The 9497-nt window shown below is 45.2% G+C and overlaps 1 pseudogene; it reads left to right on the top strand.

Moving 5' to 3' along the window:
* The first annotated feature begins 9047 nt into the window (after nucleotides 1-9047).
* Nucleotides 9048-9166, top strand: LOC136654602 (5S ribosomal RNA; annotated as a pseudogene).
* The last annotated feature ends 331 nt before the right edge of the window (nucleotides 9167-9497 follow it).

The raw sequence follows: 9497 nt of genomic DNA, 5'->3' as shown, positions 1-9497 counted from the left end.
TGTACTTGTCGTAAGAGGCGACTAAACAGCCACCGGGTCGATGGGACTCGTCAGCCTGGGAAGGCAGCTCATCTGAGAGAAGGAAAACTCTGACCCCAAACCTCCACTGCCTTGTGGCTACATCCAGTTATGGAAAAGGCTTCAGGAGTCAACCTCGAGGCAAAATCAGGAGCCGGAGTCCCTGAGGCAGTTCATGGCTGAACACAGTCACGTTCTGGCAACTCCTGCGATGCCGCTGGAACCAACCGTATTGGCTTCTGCCTTTCCATTGGACCATTCCAGCGACGTGGAGAGGGGGGATTTGCTGCATGGGTAACAGCCTATCCTCCATACCTACTTTACCCAGGCTTCGCGCACTGGAGAGGACACTCTGTTCCAGAACCACCATTCAGAGCGTGACACCATAGTCTTCCGAGACTGAAGGATGCCAACAACAAATTTGGCTACATGTAATAACCATCAGGATATTCATCAGTGATTGCTTTGTCCTGTTAGGTTTCCTCACCACTAAATCTCTGATTACAGGGCTCCTACAAAGGCCCACATTGTGTGGGTTGCCTCACCCCAGTTGTCTGTATGGAGAAATCTTGGATCTTGAGCTGCTCTAAAGAATCCTGTCTAAAGTGATTGCTATAGGAGTATTTATTCTGAGTTAGAAAAGAAAGAGACATGATAGGCCAGCTAGAAAACAGAAGACTGAACAAGGAGGTAATGACTGGATGATATGCAGGTCGTGTAGCCAAAACAGATAGATAACAGATGGGAACAGATAATCTTGGATTGGATGAACAGAGAACAAGCAACAGAGTGACTGCAATGTCAACTCACGCAGTGATACAGCACTTGGTTCTGGTGCATCAAGGCAAAATGGGAAACTAAAGTGAGAGAATAATGCTGAAAATTCAGGAAAGTCATTAAAAGATTTGACTGCTAAAACATTTCTACAAGATCAGAGGAATACACTGAAAATTTTTGTTTGTCTTCTTGAAAATCTTTGGCATTTCTCCCAATCAGGAGCCTCCAAATTCACCTTAAAATGTCATGTTAGGCACAGCTCAGGCACGTCTCTAGTCCCAGATCTTATCAGCTTTGTACATTGCATGAAATTTCTTCACCACCCCTAGGATCCAAACCAGACACAGTGCTGGTGAAAAATGGATGATGCCCAGAGCACAGCTGGGCTCACAACCCATGCTAATGTGTTCTGGGAGTCCTGGGTTGCAAAGTGTATGCACCCTCTCTGAGATATTTGGCTCAGCTTACTGAAGCTCTTGCTGAAAGTGAAATTTAAATCAGCATGTTCCTGCTGTCTTTTCTCTTTCAGCTTCAACTGAAGGTCTCTTCACTTTGTATTTTTTTGGTGTACACTTAAGATTTTTAAATGTAAAAAAGAGGTGTAAATGTGACAAACACGCCTGCAAACAGAGGTCTCACGCAGGCATACTTGCCATAGAACCAGGATACTGTGATTGACTTTTATTTTATCCATTTATTGCTTTCTTTTCCTATGTAAATCACTTTGTGAGCTGCTTCTTGTTGAAATGGGCAGAAATTTGCCTTATATGTGAAATACTGCTCAGGAATTTGGACCAGAACTGTCTTGAAAAGGAAAGAAAATATTTGCTGAAATCAAGGGTCTTGAATTTCGGTTACACTGCCCTTCTTCCAAGAAGTTCTTGCCAGCCCAATCCTGAACTGCCTGGTGCACAGGGCTGCAGCAGTGCCAAAAATTGCTGCTGTTGCAATCATCATGCCCCAGGCAGCCGCCGCCGCCTCCTTTCATCCCCTTCCCCCCAGGTAAGGTGAGTAGCCCCACAATGGGACTACTCTATTCTATGATGACCTAAAGGTTGGCATAGAAGTAAGAACCTATGTATCAGGTGGGCAGCCCAACATGGAGGCTCAAGATCCCCCTGGAACGCCTCCTCTCCAACCTCCGTCCGTCTCCCCCACTCTAGAATGTCTCCTCTCCACCCACGCCCCGATCTACCTCTCCACTGCCTGGTGGTCCACGCGACCACCAAGCAGCAGAGCTCTGTGCTCCACCAGCACTAGGGCCTGCAAATGTGCCTTAAGACAGTGTCTGCTGGCAGTAAGCCAGCACACACCCTTTAGGATTGGGCCCATAGTTGTTTCCCCAAGAAACGGCAAGTAGGTCCAGGTCACCCAGCAATCTTCATTTTTGGCAGAAATGTGAACCAGATTCTCCCTTACTTTAGTCTGAGATTCTAACCACTACACCACAATTGCAGCGCAATCCTATCTTGCGCTAGAACAGGCAGGCCGCTGTATCCAGTGCCCCAAAGTGGCTCAGCCGGAGGTAAGCGAAAACTCTTCCCCTTACCTCCAGGTAAGCCACTGCAGCCCCAATGGGTCTCCTCAGACTTGCGCCACCCCCAGAGATGGCATGTCTGAGAAGACTGGAGCGGCTTATAGTGGAGTGGAGCAGCATAACTGCTGGGTCCTAGCCCTGCCTCCTGCTTCCCGCACACCTGCCCCTGGGGCCACCCTTCACCCACCCTTCCCCTGCCCTGGAACACTGCCTTCTTGCCTCCTCCCCGCCCACTCCAGAGCCTTGCATCGGCTGAGCTCGGCCAATGCAAAACTCTCTCCCCGAGTCAGCGTGGAGGCTGGATTCAGCCTCTGTGGAGGCCGAAACTTGTCTTACAGTACATTTGCAACCTTCCTGGGCCAGAGCAAGGAACTTCCGCCAGCCCAAGGGCGTATTAATGTTGCACCCTTGCTCTCATTGCCTGCTGTTTTTTTTTTCATTTCAGACACAAGAATGAATAGATTGCAGCAACATATTGGGGGGAAGTTAGTGGCACTGCAGTATTCCTTGCTTTCTGTGTTTCTTTTTTTGTCACTGAGTTAAATATATTCCATGATAGATTTACCTTGCAAGTCATCTGCCTCTCCAAGCTCCCTAATTTTTAAGAGCATTGCGTCATAATACATCTCAACTCTCATGTTTAGGGGATTAGAGTACATTAGAGACTCAGATGAGGCGGCTGAGACTCAATTCTCTTAGAACATCTCACAGTTAGCCAGTAATGATTTTCAGTCACTTGGTTTAGAAAAGGATATGAAGCGGGGTCAGTATCTAATCTTGCAATCAGTGGATCCTATTTATGTGTGGGTGTAATATAAATATAGCACATGTGAGCCATTATTATAGTTCCCAGCAGACATGTACAAAACAGATTCTTTGAAGAAGAAGAAGAATTTATAGGGATTATAACATGATTATAGCTTTGTATGATAAGGCTTGATACTTTGCATTTTTATTTACTGAAAAACCTTTCCTATGCAATGTATTAGAGAGAGGGTTACTGGTGGAGTGAGTCATTACAAATTAGGCTCTGATATGACTATGGAAACTTTTGTTTTAAGATCCACATAAGGGATAAGATCACCTGGAAAAATAAGGTTTCGCAGCAAAGGATGCTACATTGTATTCTCAGGTGTTGATTATGGATCAAAGCCCTACAGGCTGAATAAATACAGTAATGACTCATAATTTATTTATTTATTTTGCCTTTTGTGTAAGGAAGAAGGGGAGGCATGTCACATGGGGCATTTATTCAAAGCAGTCATCTTATTTGTTTTCCAGGTTAGATGTATTCTGGAGTGTCAGACAACACACAGAGGCAGGTGTACAAGAAAGCAATTTGAAGGTATAGCTAAACAAGTCAGGAAGGACAGATGAGAGATGGGAGTAGACCAGTCAGGGCCAGGAAGACCCAGCATACTGTCTAAGGATCAACAGAAATGCCCTGGAATGGTGTTGACCAGACCCGGAGAGTGAGCAAGAGTTGAGCAGACCCAGAGAATGACCAGTCAGAAGTGACCAGTCAGAAAATAGTAACTCTACCCAAGGTTTTCTGTAGTGCTGGAAATCGTCAAAGGCCACAGCTGGGGTGGAAGGATTCAGGAATCTGGTTTTCAGGGGAGCAACTTCCTGGCAAAGCGTCCCAGTGTTCAGGATGTACCTCCACTGCATGTGGCCATGAGAAGAGCTTTTCAGATGCGTGTGTCAAATGTTTCCGTGCCCTAGTTCCTTCTCAGAAAAATGCCATATCTCATTAGCCTTGCTTACAGGATAACAAATTGAACAAGATACATTCAGTATGTATTATGTCTTAATGTTAGGCATGTGCCCTTGGAAAACAGGAATGTGGATCACATTGACTGTTAAAAACATCTGCAACCAGCAGTGTTGTCGAGGTGGAAGCAGAGCTCCAGCACTTCATGCACAGTAAGAGTGGAAACATCACCAGGAGAAGCACTCAGGCACCACCTTTGAATTTTTTCTTTTTAAGGACTATAATTGAGAAGACGCATCAGGCTCTGCAGGAGACAAATTGAGAAAATTGCCTGGGGATATATGTTAATATCTCGGCCATCATCTTCCCCAAGGGCTACATGAAAGACTGCGTACTGAGAGACAGGCTACGTAAAAGACACTATGTAGTTATATTAAGAATACAATCCTATGTAAATTTACCTGGAAGTAAGTCCTATTGAACACAGTAAAACTTAATTCTTAGTAAACATGTATAGACTACCTAGCACCATAATATACCTTTTATATTTATTTGAAATACATATAATTTATTATTAACAATAATCTAAGGGCCTAATCCTATACAATTTTAAAGTGCCGGTGCAGCTGGGCCAATGGGTCATGCACTGCATCTTGTGGTGGGGCAGCAGTCACAGAGGCCCCCTTAAGGTATGGGAACATTTATTCCCTTGCCTTGGGGCTGCATTGCGGCTGCACCAGTGCTGGAAAATTGGATAGGATTGGGCCCTCAGTTATATTGCATTCAAATAATGTTAAATAATAAAAATACTATTATTTAACAAGTACATTTGTTAAACTTATTTTTCAGTTTTTAATCCACTTGTTTTAATTGTGACTTGCAGCCACTCCAAGAGTTTTGGATGAAATAAGCTAGATCTTTAAAATGGGGTATAATTGGTTTTAATGTAGAAAGTGAATAATAAAGAAATTTTAAGTTGTTTTGTTTAAATGTCTGAGGGAGCAGAGGGGATAAGGAAATGTGGAGGGGATGAGAGTCCTGAACTAGATCGTTGAAGGGGGGGGGGAAGGAGAGACTGGCACACCATCAGATACGAGGGACAGCATTTGGCAGACTGACTCAGGCATCACAAGGTCTTGGCTGGTCCTGATGTTACATGTATTCTAAAAAGTAACATGGGCTAGGTGTGCTGTCAGTGGTGGGTTCCCACTTCTAGCCCTAGTGACCAAATTGTCAAATTCTGTACTGGTTAAAATCACCAAATTCTGTGCACACACAACTGAATGAAACCTCTTTCATAGCATGCTGTGCAAAGGTGCTCTATCCATTCTTTAATAACAACAACAACAACAACAGGTATTTATATACCGCCTTTCTTGGTCTTTATTCAAGACTTTATTCAAGGCGGTTTACATAGGCAAGCTTTATTTAAATCCCTTATTAAATAGGGATTTTTACAGTTGAAAGAAGGTTCTTTCTTTCAAGAACCACTACATTCAGGTGTTTCATTCCGATCTGGCTTCACATTCTGGCCTCCATCCACCCACGCTCAGAGCAGATGGAATAGCTTGGCTTCAGCTTGTCAGCTGCTTCAAGGTCGCACGGTGCCGGTGGCCTCAAACTGGCGACCTTGTGGATGTTATCTTCAGGCAGACGGAGGCTCTACCCTCTAGACCAGACCTCCTGCCCATATCCTTTGATACCTTTGATACTGGGGGATGGAAAAAGCTGGCAAAATGGCAGCTGTTCTTCTAAACAGGGAAGTCTGATACCAGCACCAGTCTACCAAATGGCTCATAATGGCTCCGTGACTAAAGTCTGACCTATGGCTTGTACCATGATGTGGAACATTTCAGCAAATGGATACAGCTAGACTCAGGCTTCAAACCTATGCATATACAGGGTGACCCAAAAGTAGGTGGACAGTAGGTGGAATAAATGTTATCATTTACTGTCCACCTACTTTTGGGTCACCCTGTATATATGGGAATAACTCTTATTGAACACAGTAGGGCTTATTTCTGAGTAAACATGCATAGGATTTTGTAGCTCTGTAGCTCTTATGAATTGTTCGTAAGGGAAAACAAATCAGATCAAATTTGGACTGCAACTCTAGAGGTTTCTAGTACCATCAAGTTAGATTTGTATGACCAATTTGGATTACTAAAAATTGGGCAGTGTTTTGTGAAAATCTTTGGAAATGAAATGTTGGGATCTTAAAAAATCCGTCAAAATGCATAGGACTGTTAACTGCTGTAATGAGGTTCATTACACAAAAAAGATCGTTTTATACATGTAACTAACTGGAATAATAATGAATAGATTTCTAGGCAACAGAAGGACACAAATACTGGCAAAAGAGCAGCAACCCAGCAGTTGCCTTTGTTATAACTAGGAGGAACAAGCAATCAAAAGCAAAAAAAGAAGCCCTGATGAAGCATAAAGTGGAGAAGAATGAATATATTGTCAGAAGACTCAGAAGCAAGCCTCAATAGATGACTGCGGGTGCAATCCAAACCTGCGCTGGAGCAGGCAAGCCAGGAGGCTTGCGCTGAATTGAATGCAGGTTTGCAGCGAGCAGTGGCTCAGCCAGAGGCAAGGGGAAGCTTTTCCTTGGACCTGCGCCACCTCTGGATCTGGTTGGGGGTTGGGATCTGGCATAACCGCTGGGTCCCGGCCCCGCCCCTGGCTCTCCGCACCCCTGCCCCCAGGCCCGCCCTCCCCTGCCTTCCCCCTGCCCTGTAACACCCCCTCCTGCCCCCTCCCCACGCCCCCAAGCCTTCCTTTGCCACTTATGTCGGTGCGCTAGCACCAACACAAGCGGTGACGCAGGAGCCGCGGCAGAGGCTTCTGCCTCACTCCGCACATCGACACATCTGAATGCGCCGATGCGGCTCCCACTCATGGAGGCGTAAACGTGCTTTACGGCACATTTGCGACCCTCCAGGGCCACCTATGCCAGCATAACTGCTGGTTAGGATTGCACCCTGCTTCAGACAGCATAAAGTGAATAGTAGCTGGGTTTGAATGTTCATGTTAGCACTTGCAAGGAGAACCTGAGATTTACTGCTTTTAACAGCATCTGTTTTATAGATGCTGAATTTTGCAATAAAGTAAGTGGGCCCAGTAGAAACCTTATTTCAAGCACACTGTGCTGAATGAACTTTTACACAAGATAATCAAGCCTCACAACTTTTCAGCAAAGGGACTGTAATAAAGCAACTTTACATTTATCATCCCAGTTAATTGTAATGAGCCTAAAACTAATGAGCCTTACCTCTAAACTCCATTTAAGACAATGGTTAATTGCTTCATTTTAATAAGTGTTGACAGAAAAGCGGCCAGAACAATGACTGAACGCTCAATTACTGCACAGGCTAGAAAATGAAGATATAGGGTATTAGTAATGTATACACAATCTGAAATGCAATTAAGACCCAGAAGGTAAAAAAAAAAAAAAAAAGACCCTGCTTTTCGGAAGAGCTGGCAAATGAGCTTGTCTGATTTCTGAACACACAAAAAATTGTTTCCCGTAATAAGGAAGGATAATAGGAAAAGAGCCAGAATCCATGACATGGAGATGCAAATGGAGTTACGTTCCTTCCGAAGGATCAGGTTCTCCTGGGGTGTTTCTCTATCCAACCAGGAGTATTGTGTCCAGCTCTGGTTACCACATCTCAAAAAGGACATAGTGGAGATGGAAAAGGTGCAAAAGAGAGAGACTAAGATGATTGCTGGGCTGGGGCACCTTCCTTATGAGGAAAGGCTATGGCGTTTGGGCCTCTTCAGCCTAGAAAAGAGATGCCTGAGGGGGGACATGATTGAGACATACAAAATTATGCAGGGGAAGTGGATAGATGCTCTTTACACTCTCACATGGCACCAGAACCAGGGGACATCCACTAAAATTGAGTGTTGGGCGAGTAAGGACAGACAAAAGAAAATATTTCTTTACTCAGAAACTGTGGTCGGTCTGTGGAACTCCTTCCCACAGGATGTGGTGACGGCGTCTGGCCTGGATGCCTTTAAAAGGGGATTGGACAAGTTTCTGGAGGAAAAATCCATTATGGGTTACAAGCCATGATGTGTATGTGCAACCTCCTGATTTTAGAAATGGGTTATGTCAGAATGCCAGATGCAAGGGAGGGCGCCAGGATGCAGGTCTCTTGTTATCTGGTGTGCTCCCTGGGGCATTTGGTGGGCTGCTGTGAGATACAGGAAGCTGGACTAGATGGGCCTATCGCCTGATCCAGTGGGGCTGTTCTTATGTTTTGATGCCCAAGTGGCATCTGTGGCATGAAGCTTTGGTGTGCCAGTTTGTTGACTGGGACTAGCTTTACAGAGAATACCTTGCCAGTTCTTGAGAAACTGCTGGGAACCTGTTCCATTCTAAGCACAATGTAGTGTATGGCTTTGGAATTGGATTCCTAAGTACCAGCCTGATCATGAGCCTGCCTGACCACTAACATAGTCTTCTGAGACCCTCTGGGTATTTGATAGCTCCAGGTAGGTGTTCAGAATCCTCTGAAGCCCTGGAGAGCTTCTACTGACAATAAAAAATGATCTGGCTTGGCTGTAGGCAGGTTATTAATTCATTTGATTTGTGCCCTGCTTTTCTCCCTGAAGGGCACCCAAAGAGGCTTATAGAGCCATAAAATTATAAGAATTTCTAAGTACTTCTGAGCCCTCGCTTTTGGAAGTGAGGTAGTTGGTGACTAAGAACCCCCCAAACAGTGATACAATGCTAATGTGGTTTCCACTGGATCCTTCAGGAGAGTTTTGACCTCCAGAAGCCTTACCCAGAACATTTGCTCCCTTGCCCTGGGGTAAACCCTGCTGTCCCAGTGGATCTACTTCAACCTGTGCCAGTGATATCACTGACATAAGTCTGCATGGACTCATGAAGGCAGATTTAGCCTGGGAAGGGGGCTTGAAAGCAGTGGACACCACTGCCACCAAACCCGCCCCCTTCGCAGTCCTAATCTGCACCCATGGCCACCCTGTTTCATCCACTCCTTCCCCTACATGCCCAATCTCATCTGATCTCGGAAGCTAAGCAGGGTCAGGCCTGGTTAGTACTTGGATGGGAGACCACCTGGGAATACCAGGTGCTGTAGGCTTATGACATAGTCTTTCGAGACTGAAGGTTGCCAACCATTCCCTCCTTCTCACTCCCTACACAATCCTACCTGGGGTGATGGGAGTTCGGAGTCTGGTATCTTGGGGAGCCAGCCACTCACTGCTTCTGGTGGTGGCCAGCCTGCGTTTTCAAATAATGTCACACTTTGTGACTACCAGAAAACACCTAGTGCCATTGGACTGCTTATTCTGGCAACACTAGCATCTTTTCCATTTTGAGGCCTTTTCTCTGGAACACTCTCTCCAGACTCACCTGGTATTGACTTTTATGGCTTTCCAGTGCTAGGTGAAGGTCTTTTTTATTTTCCTAGG

Source organism: Tiliqua scincoides, chromosome 5 (assembly GCF_035046505.1).
Source record: "Tiliqua scincoides isolate rTilSci1 chromosome 5, rTilSci1.hap2, whole genome shotgun sequence".
Taxonomy (NCBI): Eukaryota; Metazoa; Chordata; class Lepidosauria; order Squamata; family Scincidae; genus Tiliqua; species Tiliqua scincoides.
The sequence above is the reverse complement of the archived record's forward strand: the minus strand, read 5'-3'. Positions and strand labels throughout refer to the sequence as shown.